Source organism: Trichechus manatus, unplaced genomic scaffold (assembly GCF_000243295.1).
Source record: "Trichechus manatus latirostris isolate Lorelei unplaced genomic scaffold, TriManLat1.0 scaffold00276, whole genome shotgun sequence".
Lineage (NCBI taxonomy): Eukaryota > Metazoa > Chordata > Mammalia > Sirenia > Trichechidae > Trichechus > Trichechus manatus.
This window is the reverse complement of record NW_004444212.1, coordinates 1,185,762-1,207,266: the sequence shown is the minus strand read 5'-3', so window position 1 is coordinate 1,207,266 and position 21,505 is coordinate 1,185,762. Positions and strand designations below refer to the sequence as shown.

At 36.8% G+C, this 21,505-nt stretch overlaps 1 pseudogene; it reads right to left on the bottom strand.

Annotated features, from left to right (window-relative positions):
- Positions 1 to 20,024: 20,024 nt before the first annotated feature.
- LOC101351298 (60S ribosomal protein L27 pseudogene) lies at positions 20,025 to 20,434 on the bottom strand (annotated as a pseudogene).
- Between the last annotated feature and the right edge of the window lie 1,071 nt (positions 20,435 to 21,505).

Sequence of the window (21,505 nt, the reverse complement as noted above, 5' to 3'; positions counted from 1 at the left end):
TGTTTTAGAATAAAATTGTCAGATTTTTATTCCTAAAAAGTGGTATTCAACTGATATTCTTTCTTTCATTTTTTCCAGGTTTTTCCCTGACTTCTTTCATGAGCTTCATTTGGTGCTCAGAACCATTATTTTACAGATAAAATGTGGAAGTTTTATTGCATATTGTTGGTATTTTTAGCAAGACATTTTAAAATAATCTAGTTTACTTGTTTAAAGGAAGAATTTTAACATGTTAGGGATAAAAAGAAGGTAACGAGTATAATTGAATTTTCAGACATCAGGTTTTTGGAGCTTAGAAACAAACATTTATGCACTGTTTATGCATTATTGTCTATGGCAGTGAAATAAATATTCATTAGTGAAATGCCTCTTTAGTGGAAAGAAGCCAGAGGTAATAACATATTTATATTATATAAAGCTCTAGAGGGGAAAAAGCTGGTTTGTTACTTCTCAATTGATTCTTCTTTAATTCAGACAACATATCATTAAAGAAGATTCATTTCAACACATCTCTCAATATACTAATCCTTAAAATTACTCCTTTATTGAATATTCATCTATGGGAAACAGTATGGATCTTTTGGGTTATGAGCCAAGCAAGTTTGTGCCAAAGACCAGGTTCCAATGAGCAAGAAGGTGACCTCATTATTCCATCACAAGTAGACTAAAGTGGGAAGAGTAAGAGTGGTCCTATTTTAAATGTAAAGCTCTCTAGGGAGAGCTAAGATTGCAAATATTAAGTTGGGTAGGCCTAAATTCAGATATCAAATCCTAGGGCATATGAACAGGAGAGAGAAAGCTAATATTCAGGAGTTGGATTAGAGAGAAGTAAGTCGGGAATAAAGTGAACTGACTCCTGAGTGGTTTCTGCAAATCACATTTAAGTATTCATTCCTCAGCTGTTCAGTTTTGTTTTGTTTTCAGTAGGTGTATGCTGTACAGGAGGTCCCTCATGGCACTAATGGTTAAACACTCCACTAACTGACCTAAAATTGGAGGTTGGAACCCTCCCAGAGGCACCTTAGAAGAACGGCCAAGCGATCTGCTTCTGTAAAGATTACAGCCAAGAAAATCTTATGGAGCAGTTCTACTCTGTAATACATGGAGTCACTATGAGTCTGAATCAACTAGACATTGTGGGTTTAATTTTTTTGGTATGGTCTATAAGGAGAGCCTGGACTTAATACACAAAGTTGAAGCAGATATTGGAATTTTGTACATTTTGATTTACAGTCATCTTTTTAAATTTATATTCTTGTCTAATATATTTCTAGAGAAATTAAATGTTGGGATATCCATATGTAATCATTAGTAATGCATTTGAAGGCAAGCAATAGATAACCTGAGTAATCACGGTTTAAACAGATATTTTATTACTGATTCTTTCTGCTTGAATCTACCTTTTGTGTATGGCTTTTTCTCCACAGTTGCAAGATACTACTGCTTTAGAAAAAAACAGATTGATCACAGGGACATAGAATATTATGTCTGGAAATAGACCCAAGAACATATGGAATTTCCATATATGATAAAGGAAATATTTTACACCACTGGAGAAAGAATGATTATTCAGCAAATGATGTTGAAGTAAATTACTTTAATCCTCACCCATTCTTTATACCAAAAGAGATTAGATAGAGCTGTGATTTAAACATAGAAATGTTCTCATAAAATTATAAAATAAAGCTGAGTAAATTTTTAAAAATTTATAATTATTTGTAAATATGATATAAAAATTCAGAAACCATACAATTTAAAAATATGTGTCATTAAGTATCAAAATATCATTAAGAAGTTATAAGAAAAATAAACCAGGAAAATTTTTTTCTAATTCTTATGAGAGAAAATGGGCTCGATATACAAAGAATTCTTACAAATCTCTTAGAAAATACAAATACTGTAATAAAAAAAAGTTGGTAAAGAATATAGACAGTTGGTTCAAAATAGAATTACAGATAATCAATAAAGGAATTAAAAGACCCTCAAACTCATAACTAAGGAATTAAAAATTAAAATAAAATGGTGATACTATTTGTTTAACCAATCAAATAGGCAAAGATTTAAATATTTGAAAATTATTGTTATCTAGAGTAACTCTTCTCATATACAGATGGTGAGAGTATTACTTGCTGCAAGTATTTTAGAGTGCTACTTGGCAGTACTAATTAAAAGATATTAATGCACATTTCCTAAGACTAGCAATTTTACCTGTCTTATAGCTTACCATGTGCATATATTCACAAAAGATGGTAAAAATATATATGTATAGGGTAGTTGTAAATGTAGATAAACCTAAATGTCACCTAATACATTATTACACATTCATATAATGGAATATTATGCTGGAATAGCATGCTTTCCTTAACAATGTACTAGGATGATTAAACAGTTTGAACTCAGTGAAGTTACAGTCATGAAGTGATTGTGTTTTCTCTGTCCGTTGCTTTCAGCCTTGTTTTAATCATCCTTTCCCTTTCCTTAACCACATCACAGGGAAAGGCCATAACCTCTTCCAGATATTAAAATAGTCCTTTCCCCACCTTTATTCAGGTTACAATTTAAATTCTGTATCCTTCCTCCCCACAGCCCCAGGTGTGCTCAGGGACTTGAAAAGGTCTCCTCTTAACAGTGTCTGACATGTGGGGCTTTCTGAATGCTGGCTGATTCTCTCATATGAGAGCTGAGTAAGGTCTTCTCCAATCTCTACTGAGGGCCTTCTCATTTCTATTTCCCTGTCACAGAGATGCATTTTGGTATAGTAACTTCTTCTCACCGGTGTCACTCCACTCTTTGTAGCAAATTCCAAAAGATTAGGGAAAACCCATTCAATATTCTCTTACAATAAAAATGGGGTGTGGCTGATGTCACAAGATGGTCAATCTATAGTGTTATCTAAAAATAGAAAATTATGAACAGTATGGCTTTTTTAAGATATAGATATAGATACAGACTACATGGAAATTAAAAACATCTGGAAGCCTAAAAAACTTAATAATGGTTATCTTTAGGTGGTAGAAATGGAATGTGGGGGAGAAAGGATATTTCCTTTTCGCTTTACAACCTTCTGAAATGGTTATTTTCTCATGAGTATATATTAGTGTAATAACAACAGCAAATGGAAATTATGTATAGTTGCTATAGACATTCTTTGCAATAGATTAAGCAGAGAAAACATTAAATAAAAAAGCCTGTCTCTACACAACTCCATTCTTATTTAAATTGAAAACGTGCTGTTTGCTGTTTTGTTTTTTCTGCATTAATTTTCCTGGAAAGAACTATATGCATCCATTTATTTGGGAGCTCCTTGAAGGCAGGGGCCAAGTATAATTTATAATTGTGTTACCAGTTCCTACCGCAATTTCTAGCATGTAGAAAGCACTTAAGTCTGAGATGCCTGTTGTTAACTGTTTCTGCCAATCCCTTAAAAAATTAGCTTGAGCTATAATCAATTCCCCTGCTCTTTCTTCTTTTCTTTGCAGAAGAGATCCTTACTTTTTCTCTTCTCAGTATCTATCTTTCCATCTCTTTTTTCTTTGTCCCCTCCACCTTCTCTTCCTCTGTTTCTCTCCCAACACTTTCTCTTATCTCTGTGATTTATTTTTTTCATTATAGTTTTCTTTAAGAAAAGAAGCTATATGATGCCCTGCATCTTTGTGACTAAACTTCTTTGATTGGTCTTTATTCTTACAAGATTTCTTCATCTGTCTTACCCTCTACTACTTTCTTGATAGTAGACACTTGTTATTTTTGGTGATGGGAAAGGCAATACCCAATATGAGTGAAGGCTGCACCACTCGACCAAAGTAAATGAAGACATTAAGAAGTATGCAAGAATAAGGGACAATTTCAGTAAATGCTATAACATATACAACTTTACAACAACAGAAATAACAACCAAACATATGTGTGTGGTTATATAACATGTATGCAAACGTGTATAGGAAGGCATATGTGAGTACATGCGTGTGCATGTATAGGTGTATCTGTAGGCATATGTATGTGCATGTTTGTGTGTGCTGCATATATATTCATATATATAATAAAGCACATAGAAGGCACAGTTATGGAGACTTTCTAGATATATCCAAACACCTGGTGGGTTTGGTTTACTGGGTTAAAAGGCTTAGGACTACAGCCTCACGGGACAACTCAATCAAATGGCATAACATAGTACATAAAAACAATCTTCTATGTCCTAGTTTGGTGAGTAGCATCTGGGGTAATCTAAGGGGTCATCTAAGATACAACTATTGGTCTCTACTTGTCTGGAGCAAAAGAGAATGAAGGAAACCAAGGCTAAAAGAAGAAACTAGTTCACAGGACTAATAGCCCACACGAACCATGGCCTCTCCCAGCCTGAGACCAGAAGAGCTAGATGGTGCCGGCTACCACTACCGACCGTTCTGACCAAGGACACAAAAGAAGGTCCCCGACAGAATGGGAGAAAAAATGTAGAACAAAATTCAAGTTCCTAAAAAAGGCCAGACTTACTGGACTGACAAACACTGAAGGAGCCCCAGAGACTATTGCCCTAAGATACCCTTTGAACATGAAACTGAAGCCACTCCTGGAGGTTACCTTTCAGCTAAATAATATATTGGTTTACAAAATAAACAATAGCACCCATGAGTAACGTGCTCCCTTAAACAATCAGCTATATGAGACCAAACCGTCGACATTTGTTGAAAAGCAAAGATGAGAAGGCAAGGAGGGGCAGAGAAGCTAAATCAATGGAAACAGAACAAACAAAATGGAAATAATGAGAATCCTGATACACTGTGAAAATTGTAACCAATATCACAGAACAATTTGTATAAAAATCGTTAAAACAGAATCTAATTTGCTGTGTAAACTTTCACCTAAAACACGATGAAATTTTTTTTGAACACATAAAACATAATTTCCATCAAATTGCTTAGAATTATCATTTAACTTGAAGGGAAAATGTTGCAGTAAATGAAGAGTTTTCTAGTCAGCAAGATTTGAGCTTGGATCTCAGTTCTGCCACTAATGAGTTATTTGACCTTGAGCACATTATATTCTTTAAATTTTAGCTTCCTATAAAATAGGGATAATAATATCTACTTTCATAAAATATATGAAATATTTAGCATTGTGTCCTTTCTGTAGTGGAAACTGAATAAATGGCAGTTTAAAAGCTTTAAAGCCTAAATTATCAATTATTATCATTATAATGATAATAGTCATCCTAAGAATCTTCTTACTCCAAACATTTTTCTTAAAAGGTCTACACCTTAGTAAAGAAATATCACTTTAAAATACACATAGAGCACAATTGTTTACAGTCTGTTTTTTTTTTTACAATATTAATAAGTGATAAAAGGTTTCACTTCTTTTAGAAATATTTAAATTTACAATGGATATTTTAGACAGTTTCAATTAACTGAAGGGAATATGTGACTAACTACTTTCAGGACATGTGACCAGCCCTTTAAACCACATCACATAAAACAGCTTTCATTTGTAAAATGAAATGAAGGGGCTAATCATAATAGTACTCATCTCTGAGAATTTTTCTAAAAATTGGGGAGACAATGTACTTTAGGTGCTAATCAAAGTGCCCACAAATAGCACTTACAATAATAATAATTATTATTATTTATTACCCTAATGAGGAAATTAAAGCTGTCCAAGGCCTATTGTACGTATCTTTTCTTCTAGCCCGTCAACCGCACCATGCAGCATCCACTCAGTAAATGCAGTTAACCTTTACAAAGGCTTCGGAATTATTTTCTGTCACTTTAGCTATGATGTTAACATGAAATTTGATACTACAGAAGGGTGGATTTAAAAAATTATCCAGATTCAATGAATATTTTTCCACTACTTCTTTAGGAATAAGTAATGATTGTAATGATCTTCACTAAATTTCCATTAAAACAATTGTTGTGCTCATAGCTGTGCATTTATTTATTCACTTGTGTTACATAATGTAATCACTGGATTAGATATGTCTTGTTCAGGTTTTTCTCTTTTACAGAGTAACTTATGTATAAACTATTTAAACATAACTTCTAGTTTTTAGAAGATGTTTTGAGTATCCAAGTTCTTAGAATAGCATAAAAAGGAGCATTAAACCTAATATTCAAGAAAATATATATATCATCAACAAACCTGGAGGAGTTATCTTGGTTGTTCTTTTAAATGAATTGGACCAATTAATTGGTGATATGATTAATTGCTTTACAATATTCTAAATGAATTCCAACAGAGTTCATTTGTTGTAAAGATTTAGCTTCCAAATCAACATGCATTGGATTTATAGATAAAGTGCTTAATTGGAAAACCTGATTAGGATTCAGTTGCTTGTTCATGATCAATCATTATGTGGCTTGGGAAAGAAATAAACTAGATTTCACAATTGTGATTGTTTTTTTTACTCAATAAGCCTCTTCTCAAATGATATGAAACAAAATGTATAGCCATCATGAAAGTGAGCATACAAAAGTTAAACAATCAATAAACCCTTCCACTGTCATAGTCATGTTTGTAAGATTGTAAAAGAGATGTCCTAGATCCATGCTAGTCAGAATAGTCCGTGAAAAGTTTGCTGCTGGTCTACAATGAGGTACAAGGAAGAAAGCCCTGGTAATCTACTTCTAAAAATTAGCCAGTGAAAATCTTATGGATCACAACAGAACATTGTCTGACTCATTTGCTTTGGCCACGTCATCAGGAAGGATCAATCGCTGGAGGAGGACATCATGTTTGGTGAAATAGAGGGCCAGCAAGGGTGAGGGAGACCCTCGGTGAGATAGATTGGCATGATAGCCATAACGATGGACTCGAACATGCCAGTGACTATGAGGACGACACAGGATGGAGCAACATTTTGTTCTGTCGTATGGGAGGTTGCCATTAGCTGACTCAACAGCAGCTAACAACAACAACAGTAAGGTAAATTCAAATATTCAGAGTTTAAAAGAAATTAAGTACTGAAATTAAGAGTTTTGAAATTGAAGCAATTGAGTGCATGAGTTGAGTTTAGAAAGTTTAGAAACTTTTATAACATTTTGACAAATGTTATTTCTTTAAATCTAATATATAAAATGGATATTTTATATATTAGATATTTTGGATTTATTTTATTTTGGTACTAATTTATTTTTATTGTATTTTTACAAAAGCATCAGTCTATAAGGACTGGAAAATAAAAACAAACAACACAACAAAACAGAAAAAAGAAAAAACTGGTCCTTCATCATAGTTATTTTGGGAAACATCACTTACAGGAAGGCATTCCATGCAATGAGAGACACGTTTTCAGGGGGTTCTTCAACCACCTGGAAGTGATTCTAATCCAGAAATTTCCTTTCTTTCCACCAAAAGACAAATCCCCTTCCATACGGTGGGATTCTGAGAGATGCAGCTTAGAGCAGAAAAATACAAACGCATAAATGAAGGATGCATTGAGCAAAGGCAGGGATTCCAGTCCAGAAGGCAATTGTATGAGCGGTTTCCAGTTGGCGATAAGGCACAGCAAATGGATACAGAAATACAGTTGTTCAGTGGTGTGCTGCTATTAGTCTAACAACTGTGCCTGGGGGTTGAAGGGAACCCTGATTTGTAACATCTGCAGATTTCCACTAGGGCTGATTTCAGGCTACCAGTATGAGGTCACTGAAAGCAGAGAAACACACCCCTAAGGGTTGTGTTAAACACTTGAGGCAACTGTAGACAGAGAATCTAGTACAAGAAAGTGATTGTTTCGACATAAAACAACATAGCACAGAAGACAAGGACTGAAAATGACCTGGAATAAGGACAATGAAAAGTTGATGTGGACTGGGCAAGGTCAAGGATTTTCTCTTAGCCCTTCACCACCCCAATGAAGAAACTTTTGCCACCAGTGCCTTAATAATAATGTAAAATTGGACATTAATTCCAGAAATGCACTTTTGTAGTTTATTGTACACATGTATTTGTGGTTAAGTCATTTTTCTAAGTTGTACATGTATTTTGCTTGAGGTATTTTCAGTTAATTGTTTAAACAATTAAAGTTTAATAAAATATAATACTTTGCAGAGTTTGGGAGTTGCCAAGACCACTCTCCAGTTTGCTATGAGGACTCATAGAACTTATTAAAAGCTGTTATACTCATGGTTATGGTTTTTACTTACAGCAAAAGGATATAGATTAAAATCAGACAAGGGAAGAGACCTATGGGGCAGAATCTAGGAAGGTTCCAAGAGTGAAGCTTCCAGTTGCCCCTCCCAGTGGAGTCATGGGCAGTGCCAACTTTCCCAACAATGATGTGTGACAATACACATAAAGTCTGAGTAGGAACTGACTTGATGGCACCTAACCACCACAACAAGATTGCCAACCAGGGAAGTTCACCCAAGCCTTGGCGTCCAGAGTTTTTATTGGGCCATAGACGTGGTTAACTACTCATGTGGCTGACTTTTAGTCCCCAGACCCTCTGGAGGTAGAAGTGATACCTTGTGGTTGACTTTTAGTCCCCAGATCCTCTGGAGGTAGAGGTGATACCTTGTGGTTGACTTTTAGTCTCCAGCCCTTCTGGAAATTGAGCTGCTACTGCACAGCCCGAAGTCCCCACCATAAAGCACATTGTTAGACTATGTGATGCCGTCCTAGGCTGCCAGGTAAGCACTCTTATCAGGCAGGACATTCTAAGGGCTTGGAGATCATCTCCCAGGAGCCAAGGGCAAAAACCAGAACTCTCTTTGGATAAGAGTGGTTCTTTACTACACATGCTTTAGAGTACTGTTATAGATATATTTCTGAACTCAGAGACACTGACTGAACAATGCAGCCACACTACTGGTGCTCGGAGTGAAAAGGTAAGCCACACCTTTACAGAACGCTCTTTATCAAGGCTTAGTTATTTCTGCGTGTACATAAAATAAGCAAAATGTACTTCCTGAAATTAATGAACATGTTAGATGAATTAATCACGGTGCGTAATGTATCCACAGTCCCTTCCAAGAGAAAAAAAAAACAAAAACCTGCCTTTCACTGTTCCTGCTGGGGCGGGGGGTGATCAGCCTTAATCAGCCATGATATATACCCGGGGACCAGATTCTGTGGCTCAGACTGATTTAGAAATGCTCCCCACCCTGAGGCAATGGGAGTTTTTCACAGGTTAACCTCAGATCTATCAGATTTGATACCAAAGGCTTGACCTAAATGTTATTAAATGATAGTTGTAAGCTGAGCCAATCAGAAGCCCTCTCCCAATAATTTATATTGGAAATCCAAGACAAAGCCAGTGAGGAGTGAAAAAAGAGTAGCATAATATAGAGAGGCTAAGGTCTATTAGTAGTGGAGCACTCATGAGAGTCCATAAAGCTCATAAATATCCATAAGCCTCGTAAGGGTCCCTCCTTATGAGGCTGTGGTAGTTCGGTGGTAGAATTTTCGCCTCCCATGTGGAAGGCTCGGGTTTGATTCTTGGCCAATGAATCTCATGTGCATTCACCACTTGTCTATCAGTGTAGGCTTGTGTGTTGCTATGATGCTGGAAAGGTTTCAGGGGAGCTTCCAGACTAAGACAGACTAGGAAGAAGGCTGATCTACTTCTGAAAATTAGCTACTGAGAACCATATGGATCACAACGGTCCGATTCACAACCAGTCGCCGGGATGATGTAGAACAAGACAGCAGTTTTGTTCCGTTGTGCATGGGGGTCTCCCTTAGCTGGGGGCCGACTTGACAGCAGCTAACAACAACAACAGGATCCCTGCTTATGGAATCTTAGAGGTGCCTTGGATACATAATGCATGTATTCCATGAAAGCTGGCGCCTTTATCGTTTATTTTCTTTGTTTTAATTTCCCTGAGATTTAATCTCTTCACTGCCACACACATGGCTTATAATGAACCCTTCCTTACTTGAGTTAGCTTGAGTGATTCTGTTCCTTGTAATCAACAGAGGCACATTTACCACTAACTAAGGTCAGTGCTGAATTAGTAAATGGCACATTGACTTAAATCATCCTCATTTTCAATATCAAGTTTTGCAGGATTTTTGAAACAAAAGCAATGCAAATCATTAATGTTTTCTTCTTTATGAAATATTTGGGTGCGTTTCATAACAAAATGTTTAGCCTAATTATTTTAAAAATGTAAATGGCAGGTCTATATTGACACTGATCACATATTACATGGTTTCTTTATGTTCAGTATCATTTTTTAAATGTCTCTATTAATATTAAATATGATAGCCTGTTTTGTCTCTTTTCTAAAGAGATCTTTCATCATGTTTCAATAATGAATATTTAAATGTTATCATTTTATGGTTGAAAAACAATGTATATAAAAATCTAATAAAGGTAGTCTAATATCAATAGATCTGTGAGTGGAAATATTTTAATAAAAAATTTAATCAGGAAAAGAAGTCTGTTCATGCACCATAAGTTCTGCTTAGTCTCTAAAAAAAAAAGCTATACCACAAATAGCATCTGTGTCATCTGTGATTTCATAGGCAAACTTTTCTTTCCCAGAAATTTGACAGGTATTTTGCGAGTGTCAGTTAACTGTGAAGTTGAAAAGATAATACAAAACCAGGCCATGAACATAATTCTGACCTTGGTTTGTTGTTGGAAGATAGTAGCAAAGTGTGCTACACCAAGCACTGGATTGGAAAGCAGGAAGCTATAACAGAAATACCACAAGTCCGTGACTTTGAAAAACAGAAATTTATATTCTCACAGCTCTAAAGGCTGTAAGTCCAAATCAGGGTCTCAGCCATGTCAATTTCTTCCTTGTCAGTAGCCCCAGGTGGTTCTTGTTTTTTTTTTTTCTTTTTGGCTATCCTCACATGGCATTTGTCTTCTCTTGTATGTTCACCTCTGGGTCTCTTCTGGTCTTTTATAACTCCGAAGTGATTAGATTTAGGATTCATGCTACACTGGTATGATCTCAACTGATAGATGATTATATCAGACCATATAACGGAAGGTGATTACATTAGGTTACACTACAGCCACAGGATTTCGAGACTTATTCTGCGGGGACATTTACGGACAGTTTAATCCATAACACCCTGCTACTATTTGGTTTTGTGGCCTTGGAAAATGCATATAACTTCTCTGGGCTTCAGTTTCCTTTTCTGCAAAATAAAGAGGTTCAATCAGACCTCTAAGGTTCCTTTCTGTTTTAACATTTTATTGTTTTATAAATTAGTTATATAGTAATGATTAGACTTCAGAAGAAAACCCATTTAAAAATTTAAAAATGGATATCTTTTTCTTTGAAACTTAGAAGCATTAGCAGAGAATAAGCCTCCTATTTCCTGAACTACAATTTCTACTGCAGCAGTTTAAACCTGTTTTAGCATCAAGTATAACAAAATTGCAGAAATGGACTTGATAAATAGACCAGAGTTTCTATGGCAGGACTTATATTTTATAAATATGATTTATATATTAATATTTACATATTTTTAATATTTTAAAACCTTGACTATAACAATTTTGTTTCCCTACACAATCCTTCTCCTTCCCTGACCAAAGATAACCTTGATCTTGCTTTACTTTTCATATATTTTTTACATCTATATGGAATTCTAAGACATGCGTATTTCCTATTTTCGTTGATTTAATTTTATAATAACGTTACCATATGTAGGTAAACTCTGAGGACTTGCTTTTTCCTCTTAATATCATGTTACTAAGATTTATTCATTTTTTTAATTTTTTTTGCTCTTTTTTTTGTTGTTGTAATTAAATGAAGTTTACATTTCAAGTTAGTCTCCCATACAGAAATTTTTTTTTTACATACATTGTTATGAGACTCCAATCATTCACCCTATTCTGTGACAGCACTCTCCTCCCCTCCGCCTTTGATTTCCCATGAACATACAACCAGCTCCTAACTCTCTCTGCCTTCCCATCTCACCTCTGGACAGAAGCTGCCCCTTTGGTCTCTTGTATCAACTTGACTAAGAGGCACATTCTTCACAAGTATCACTTTATGTCCCACAGTCCAGTCCAATCCCTGTCTGAAGAGTTGGCCTCGGAAATTGTTTTAGTTCTGGGATGATAGAGAGTCCAGGGGCCATGCTTTCTGGGGCACCTCCACAGTCAGACCATTAAGTCTGGTCTTCTTGCTAGAATTTGAGTTCTGCATCCCATCGTTCTACTGCTCCATCAGGGACCCTCTGTTGTGTTCCCTGTCAGGACGTTCATTGGTGGTAGCCAGGCACCATCTAGTTCTTCTGGTCTCAGGCCGATGAAGTCTCTGGGTTACATGGCCCATTCTGTCTCTTGGGCTAATACTTTCCTTGTGTCTTTGGTGTTCTTCGTTCTCCTTTACTCCAAGTGGTTGGGACAAATTGATGCATCTTGGGTGGTTGCTTGCAAGCTTTTAAGACCCCAGATGCCACTCACCAAAGTAGGATGCAGAACATTTTCTTAATAAGCTTTGTTATACTAATTGACATAGATGTCCCCTGAAAGCATGGTCCCCAGACCCCCACCCCTGCTACTCTGTCTCTCAAAGTATTTGATTGCATCGAGGAAACTTCTTAGCTTTGGTTTAGTCCAGTTGTGCTGGCTTCCCCTGTAGTGTGTGCTGTCCTTCCCTTCACCTAAGATGATTCTTATCTACTACCTAGTTAGTGAACAACCCTCACCCTCCCTCCCCACCCCCGTAACCATCAAAGAACGTTTTCTTCTGTGTTTAGATTTATTCATTTTGTTGGATGTCAAATTATAGTGATATTATTGAGTCAGATGAGTGTGAATTAAAAATGTCTTATTAGACAAAATCAGTGAAATTTAGTACTTGGAGATTTTTATTAGCTATATCCTAGAAATTTCAGCTTCAAGTAGTAAGTAAGCCAGGAGCAGGGTTTAACATAAAAAAACAGAAATAAAAAATAAACCCATTGCCATCAAGTCAAAGACAGAGTAGAACTGCCCCATAGGGTTTCCAAAAAGTGGCTGGTGGATTTGAACTGCCAACCTTTTGGTTAGCAGCTGCTTACCACTATGCAGCCAGGGTTCTAGGGTTTAGCCTAGGCACAATTCAATGACATGAAAATAGTTTCTCTCCAACCTTTCCATCAATTAATTTCTTCATAGTTTCCAGGTAAATACAGTTTGTTTTTTGAAAGGAACAAAAAATCGTATTTTCTGTAGTCATTTTATTTCCTCTCACTGATAAAATAATTTTTCCCCCTAAAGAGCTGTAGTGTCAAATCCTTTAATTTGATTTGTAGCAATGATAAGAAAAGGATATAGCCACTAGATGGTGCCTTTCCTTTAGCTTTTACAATTTCCTTGGCAAGGATTCTGTTTTTGGGTAAATATGTCCTTTGCAAGGTTTTTACTAAACTTGGTTTCATGACAGTTACTCAAACTTACAACCACTTCATGCAGCTTGGTTTGCATTTTAAAAGAGATAAGTGGCACAAAGCAATTGTCACTGTAAATAAATGAAAAATAATGGTGACTTTTAAAATGACTGGAAACCTCGATTTTGCTCTATTATTTGATCTTTTACAGTATATAAATAAATGCACAGGGCCAGAGTTTCATAATGGAAAAAGTCTTGAACTTGGAGTCCATAGTGGACATCTGTTGTTTGTGCTTTCACACATGCATTAATTTTCCCCTCTTCTGAAGAGCACCTTGATTTCACTATGAGTAACAACCCAACTTCTCCCTCCCCCTCCTCTCATATATACACACTTTCCTTTCATATGATTTAGGTGGGATTGATCTGGTCTCTTTACTTTAGGGGACTGCAACATTACCTAGTCCTGGCCTGAACTATCAGAGCATTTTAGACCTCTGGCTATAGTAATTGATTAAGGAATAAACAAATGACTCAAGCTAAGTCAATAAAAATTCATTTATGGAACCATTAGGAATGGTATTTTCATTCCTCATTGAGTTGCTGAGAGAACAGATTATGTCGTTCTTAGGTGCCATCAGGTGTGCCCTTGACTTATGGCGGCTCCATGCACAACAGAACAAAATGCTGTTCAGACCTGCAACTTCTGCATGGTCGGTTGCAGAGTGGACTGTTGTGATCCAAAGGGTTTTCATTGGCTGATTTTTGGAAGTAGATCACCAGTTCTTTCTTCCTGGTCTGTCTGGAAGCTCCACCTAAACCTGTTCAGCATCATGTTGTTGTTTGGTTCCATCGAGTTGGTTCTGACTCAGAACAATCCCACGGGCAACAGAACGAAATGTTTTCTTGCAGCTCCATTGTTGCAGCCACTGTGTCAATCCATCTCATTGAGGATCTTCCTGTTTTCCCCTGACCCTCTGTTTTACCAAGCATGATGTCCTTCTCCAGGGACTGGTCCCTCCTGACAACATGTCCAAAGTAAATGAGATGAAGTCTCGTCATCCTTGCTTCCTGGCTGTACTTCTTCCAAGACAGTTCATTCATTCTTCTGGCAGTCCATGGTATATTCAATATTCTTCACCAGCACCATAATTCAAAGGCATCAATTATTCTTCATTCTTCCTTATTCATTGTCCAGCTTTCACATGCATATGAGGCCATTGAAAATACCCTGACTTGGGTCAGGTGCACCTTAGTCCTCAAAGTGACATCTTTTTAATACTTTAAAGTGGTCTTTGCAGGAGGTTTGTCCAATGCAATACATCCTCTGAGTTCTTGACTGCTGATTCCATGGGTGTTCATTTTGGTTCCAAGTAAAATGAAATCCTTTACAACTTCAATCTTTTCTCTGTTTATCATGATGTTGCTTATCGGTCCATTTGTGAAGATTTTTGTTTTCTTTTTGTTCAGGTGTAATCCATACTGGAAGGCTGTGGTCTTTGATCTTCATCAGTAAGTGTTTCAAGTTCTCTTCACTTTCAGCAAGCAGGGTTGTGTCATCTGCATATTGCAGGTTGTTAACGAGTCTTCCTCTGATCCTGATGCCACGTTTTTCTTCTATCGCCAGTGCCATGATTTCCAACTACTGATCCTTCTCCTTTGTTTCCAACTTTCGCATTCCAGTCACCAGTAATTACCAGTGCATCTTGACTGCATGTTTGATCAATTTCAGACTGCAGAAGTTGGTAAAACTTTTTAATTTCTTCATCATTGGCATTAGTGGTTGGTATATAAATTTGAATAATAGTTGTATTAATTGGTCTTCCTTGCAGGTGTATGGATATTATTCTATTACTGACAGCTTTGTACTTCAGGATAGATCTTGAAATGTTCCTTTTGACAGTGAAGGTGACGCTGTTCCTCTTCAATTTGTCATTCCCAGGATAATAGACCATATGATTGTCAGATTCAAAATGGCAAATACCAGTCTATTTCAGTTCACTAATGCCTAGGATATCAATCTTCAAGCATTCCATTTCATTTTTATCGACTTTCGATTTTCCTTGATTCATATTTTGTACATTCCATGTTCCGATTATTAATGAATGTTTGCAGCTGTCTCTTTTCTTTTTGAGTTGCGCCACATCAGCAAAAGAATGTCCCAAAAGCTTCACTCCATCCATGTCATTAAGGTTAACTCTACTTTGAGGAGGCAGCTATCCCGCAGTCATATTTTGAGTGCCTTCTACCTGAGGGGCTTATCTTTCAGCACTATATCAAACAAGGTTCCACTGCTGTCTGTAAAGTTTTAACTGACTAGTTTTTTTTTCTTTTTTTCGTAAGTAGATCACCAGGTCCTTCAGCTCCGCTAAAATCTGTTCACCATGAGTGACCCTGCTGGTGTTTAAAACATCAGTGGCAAGCTTCCAGCATCACAGTAACATGCAAGCCACCACTGTATGTCAAACTGACACAGAAGTGGTGGGTTTAGCATCATAGCAACATGCAGTCGTCCACTGACAGATGGATGGTGACTGCCCATGAGGTGCATTGACCTGGAATCAAGCCAGGGTCTCCCTCATGGAAGGCGAGAATTCTACCACAACCCTTTCTAAGTGAAACCAGCTGAGAGCAAAGTAAGACTTCAAGATGATGAGACAACGATCACATTTTTGTGCCACTGCATTTAGCCTTGTATGAAGAAGCTATCTCTTTTCTTGAATTTTTGCACTTTTACAGTTTCTACAATTGTAAGTCAATTTTTTTTACTTGGAACCTAAACTGAAGATACAAAGTCAAAAGACATATTCTGACTTGGTTACCCTAACTATAATTCTGGACAAACCACTTTGCTATTGGAAATGGTGCCCCTCTCATAATGAAGTTTATTAAGAAAATGTTCTGCATCCTACTTTGGTGAGTGGCATCTGGGGTCTTAAAAGCTAGTGAAAGGCCACCTAAGATGCATCAATTGGTCCCAACCCACCTGGTGTAAAGGAGAATGAAGAACACCAAAGTCACAAGAAAAGCATTAGCCCAAGAGACAGAAAGGGCCAACTAAACCGGAGACTGCAATAGCCTGAGACCAGAAGAACAAGATGGTGCCCAGCTACTATCAGTGACCGCCATGATGGGGAACACAACAGAGAGTCCCTGTTGGAGCAGGAGAAAAGTGGGCTGCAGAACTCAAATTCTAGGGAAAACACCAGGCTTAACGGTCTGACTGAGACTGGAGGAACCCCAGAGAGCATGGCCCCTGGACTCTCTGTCAACCTAGCACTAAAACCATTCCTGAGGCCAACTCTTCAGTCAAAGATTAGACTGGACTATGGGACATAAAATGATACTCGTGAAGACTGTGCTTCTTAGCTCAAGTAGATACATGAGACTAAATGGACGGCTCCTGTCCGGAGGTGAGATGAGAAGGCAGAGAGGGTCAGGAGCTGGTTGAAGGGACATGGGAAATCAGGGGTGGAAAGGAAGAGTGTGCTGTCACAGTATAGGGAGAGCAATTAGGGTCACATAACAATGTATGTATAAATTTTTGTATGAGAGACTAACTTGAATTGTAAATTTTCACTTAAAGTACAACAATAAAATTAAATTAAAAGAAATGGTGCCCCTCCTTTAATCCTCATTCACTTTGTGTTTTTGAGGTCCCTGGTGTTTCTTGGGACAAAAACTCGTTTGGCTGAAAATTTTTTAGTAGACTTTATGGATATGGTCTCCATCAGAATCACAGGAGTAAACCATGTGCCACCTCATATCCAAACAAGGGAGTTTAATTTATGCAATACCCCTTTCTATTACCCTTAACAACCTAACAGTCTATAAAAAAGCAGTGAGACACAGAGAGAGAAATGGGAGTAGAGAGGTTGAAAATGTAGAGGAGATTATCCTATGGGGTCTCATCTCTTTGTCTCATTATAGTTCTTGATTTGTATCAGTTGATTGGCACCTGAAAGCCACTATCTGTATTCCAACTTCTTGGTAATGGCCATAGGAATCTTGTTTCTAGCTCTAAAGTGCATGTTTGGCATTATAGATAAAACCTTGCTATGAAATATAAGAAAATTAAAAAATATTTTCTAAATCCAAAATTAATTAAAAATGCAGAAATATTCATGATGTTCAAGAACTTTAAGAGTCCTGTCCAAGGGAAGAAACTTGGGTCACAAGAACAACCCTCCAGGGTGCAGGCTGGTTGCCCCGATGGGCGAGCACACAGAAGGAGTCAGTACAAGGCTCTGAGTGCTGCTGGAACTGAAGGAATCTGGCACACGACTGTGTACAGGTCTGACTAAGCTGGCTCCGGCCCACCGCAGAGGATGAAGGATGGGTGACTGCTGAAGATGGCAAGTTTCACAGAGCCTCTGGTATGTGCTCATGGGTACCAAGAAGAGATTAGTGGCCTCCCTGTGCTGTCTGAGGCTCTTGTTACCCTCCTGCTGCCTGAGTTGAGAGATGAAGAAAGGATGCCAGCTTCACCCTGCAGGGCCCTAGCACCTGGAGAAACCATACAGGCCCAGCAGTAGAGAAAACAACCCACATTTTCCAAGACCCTAGTGAGTGAGTTACTGGAACCAGAAATAAAAACCCCTTCTTTCTGAAATGTTTCTCCAATGTCTTCTACTAACAAAGCTTAACATCATGATAACTGGCAAAGGAAAATATTTAAAGGTACCCAGGTACATTTTCATAGAGCTGGTAATGAAAGAAAATATGGAGCTAATAAGTCATAAATTGATAACTGGCACAAGCTCTAAATTTGCTTTTAAGCACCAAAAAAAACCCAAACAACAAAAACAAATCTATTGCCAGCAAGTCTATTCTAACTCATGGTAGCCTCGTAAGTTACAGAGCAGAACTGCTCTGTAGGGTTTTTTTGGCTGTAATCTTTAAGGAAGAAGATTCCCAGACCTTTCTTTTGTGGAGCCATTGGGTGGGTTTGAACCGCCAATGTTTAGATTAATAGTCAAACCCAAACCATTTGCATCACCAGGGCAGCCTTCTTCTAAGCAATCATGACTATTTCCCACCAGTTTTGATATATAGTATTTTTATTGCTACTGTATTTAAAATATTTTAGAGTGTCCATTGTGACTTTTTTCTAGTTATGTTTTCATCTAATTTCTTTTTATTTTTTAAATTTAAGTGAAAGTTTATAATTCAAGTTAGTCTCTCATACAAAATTTATACATACATTGTTATGTATGTATAATTGTGACAGCACATTCCTCCTTTCCACCCCTGATTTCCCATGTCCATTCAACCAGCTCCTGACCCTCTCTGCCTTCTCATCTCACCTCCGGACAGGAGCTGCCCATTTAGTCTCATGTATCTACTTGAGCTAAGAAGCACAGTCTTCACAAGTATCGTTTTATGTCCCGTAGGTAGTCCAGTCTAATCTTTGACTGAAGAGTTGGCCTCAGGAATGGTTTTAGTGCTAGGTTGACAGAGAGTCCAGGGGCCATGCTCTCTGGGGTTCCTCCAGTCTCAGTCAGACCGTTAAGCCTGGTGTTTTCCCTAGAATTTGAATTCTGCACCCCACTTTTCTCCTGCTCCAACAGGGACTCTCTGTTGTGTTCCCCGTCAAGGGGGTCATTGGTGGTAGCTGGGCACCTTCTAGTTCTTCTGGTCTCAGGCTGTTGCAGTCTCCGGTTTACGTTCATTACTAATTTCTAGCTTTAATCTACTATTTTCAGTTTCAGTCCTTGTTTTACAGTTGACATTTAGTCAAATTTGCAATGTTTCCAAGAACACTTAAAAAGTATGTGTATTTTTTACTTGTTGGGGCCAGGGTTATATATTTAATTTAGGTCTGGTTTGTTAATCACATTATTTAAATGTTCCATACACTTACATGTGTTTTTATTTTGTATGTTTGTTCTCACAGTTTGCAAGAGAAACATTGTTAAATGTGGTCCACTATGATTGTGGATATGTCTATTTCTCTTCACAGTTTTCTCAATTTTTGTTTAATATATTTTGAGAATATGTCATTAGACCATTCAAATTTGTTACTGTTTTAGCTTCCTGGCTGATTAAAAACTTCATAATTATGAAATATTCCTTTATTTCAAGCAATGTTTCTTAACTGAAAGTCCACTTGGGTATCATTACAACTACACCAGCAATCTTTATATCCTTTTATTTTCAACTTTTGTATGTTTATATTTAAGGTGTGTCTCTTTAAGAAACTTGTAGTTGGGTTCTTGTTATTTAAAAACAAAAAACAAAAAACTATTATTCCCTAATTTTTAATTGGGATATTACTATATTAACATTAATAAAATTACCAATGTGTTTAAGTTTAAAATTACTGTACTCTTAATATTAATTTTTCCTGCTGGTACAATATATATTTCGTCCTTTCCTGCCTTCTTTTGTATTCATGATTATCTTATTATTCCATTTGTCCTATTAGGTCACTAGTTATACATTCTTTAACATTTTTTAGATTCTTGATATTCTAGAGATTTTAATAAAGTATTCTTGAATTATAAAATTCTAAAAAATATTAATACTTCTATCACTTCCCAGGCAACATAAGGAATTTAGAACATTTTAACTTCTCTTAACCTCTTTTGACTTATACTGATATTGTTGACAGTATTTTAATTATATTTTTTAAACCTTAAAATATATTGTTTTATGCAATCAATATTCATTTAAATTTACTCATATGTTTAACTTTTCTTTTTTCTTTTTTTTTTTTAAATGATTGAAACAAAAAAAGATCTAAAACTGCAGCTTCTGGAAGAACCACTTGTTTTTGCCCATCTTGTACCTCTCCTCAAGTTTGACCTTGGCCTCTCGCTGGGCCTTGTGTTTAAGAGCAGGGTCTCTGAAGACATCCTTGTTGACGACAGTTTTGTCCAAGGGGATATCCGAAGAATACCTTGTAGGCATAAGGTGATTATAGTTATAAACTTTCACAAAAGACTTGATCTTTGATCTTTTGGCAATTTTTTTCTTGCCATGGCAGCTGTCACTTTGTGGGGATAGTGGTCGATTCCAGCCACCACAGCATGGCTGTAGGGGCTGTCTGAGGTGCCATCATCAATGTTCTTCACGATGATGGCTTTGCATCCAGAGTAGCATCCGGCCAGGACCAGCACCACCTTCCTGGGTTTCATGAACTTGCCCATTTCGACAGTAACCACCAAGGCCGACAGCAGAAGAAAGCTAACTTTTCATTTTTTTAAAACATTCTTTCCTGCATCAGTGAGCTTCAATCTGGAATAATTTTCCTTCTGCCTGAAGAACATCTCTGGTAATTTTTACTGTAGATGTGTTCATGATAAGATTTTCTTGTTTTTGTTTTTATTTCTCTAAAAATATTTTTTATTTTATCTACATTCTTTTCAGAGAATCAGTGATGCTAAGTTTTTTTAATCCTTTTGTTATTATGAAGTTTAAAACATGTACAGAAAAGGGAACAAACCATAAATCTACCATGCAATGAATTATCCTAAAGTGAACACTTGTGTAAACATCACAACAGTAAAAAGATATGTAGAACATTGCCAAGTTTCAGAAGCCCCTCTACCCACCCTACTCCTCATCTTTTACTCTTAACTTCTTCCAGTGGAACCTATAACCTGACTTTAAGGTAATCGTCTACTTGCTTTTCTTCATGGTCTTGACACATCTGCATACATCCCGAAGCCTCTAATCACTATAATTTAGTTTTGTTTTGCCTTCTCTAAACTTTAACTGTCTTTATACAATATATTTCTTTTGCGTCTGTCTTCTCCTCTAAATTGTGTTTGCAAGAGTGGTTCATATTATGTGCCCGTGTTCATTTTTATTGCCTTATAGAATTCCATGTACGAATATACCACACTTTATCTATCCATTCTATCTTGATGAGCATTTAGGCTGTTTCTAGTCTGGGGCTATTATGAATAATGATACTATGAACAGCCTTGGATTTTTTTTTTCTTTTTGCATATGTGCATGCATGGCTGTTTGGTATATATTTAGGAATGGTATTTCTGGGTCATCAAGAATGCTTATCTTCTGCTTAAATCAATAATGCCAAATCTATCTCCTAAACTTATACTCCACTAACAATGAATTTGAGTTTCTTTCTTTTTTTTTTTAAATATTTTATTGTACTCCAGGTGAAGGCTTACAGAACAAATAGTTTCTCATGAAACAGTAGTACACATATTGTTTTATGACATTGGTTAACAACCCCACAACATGTCAACCCT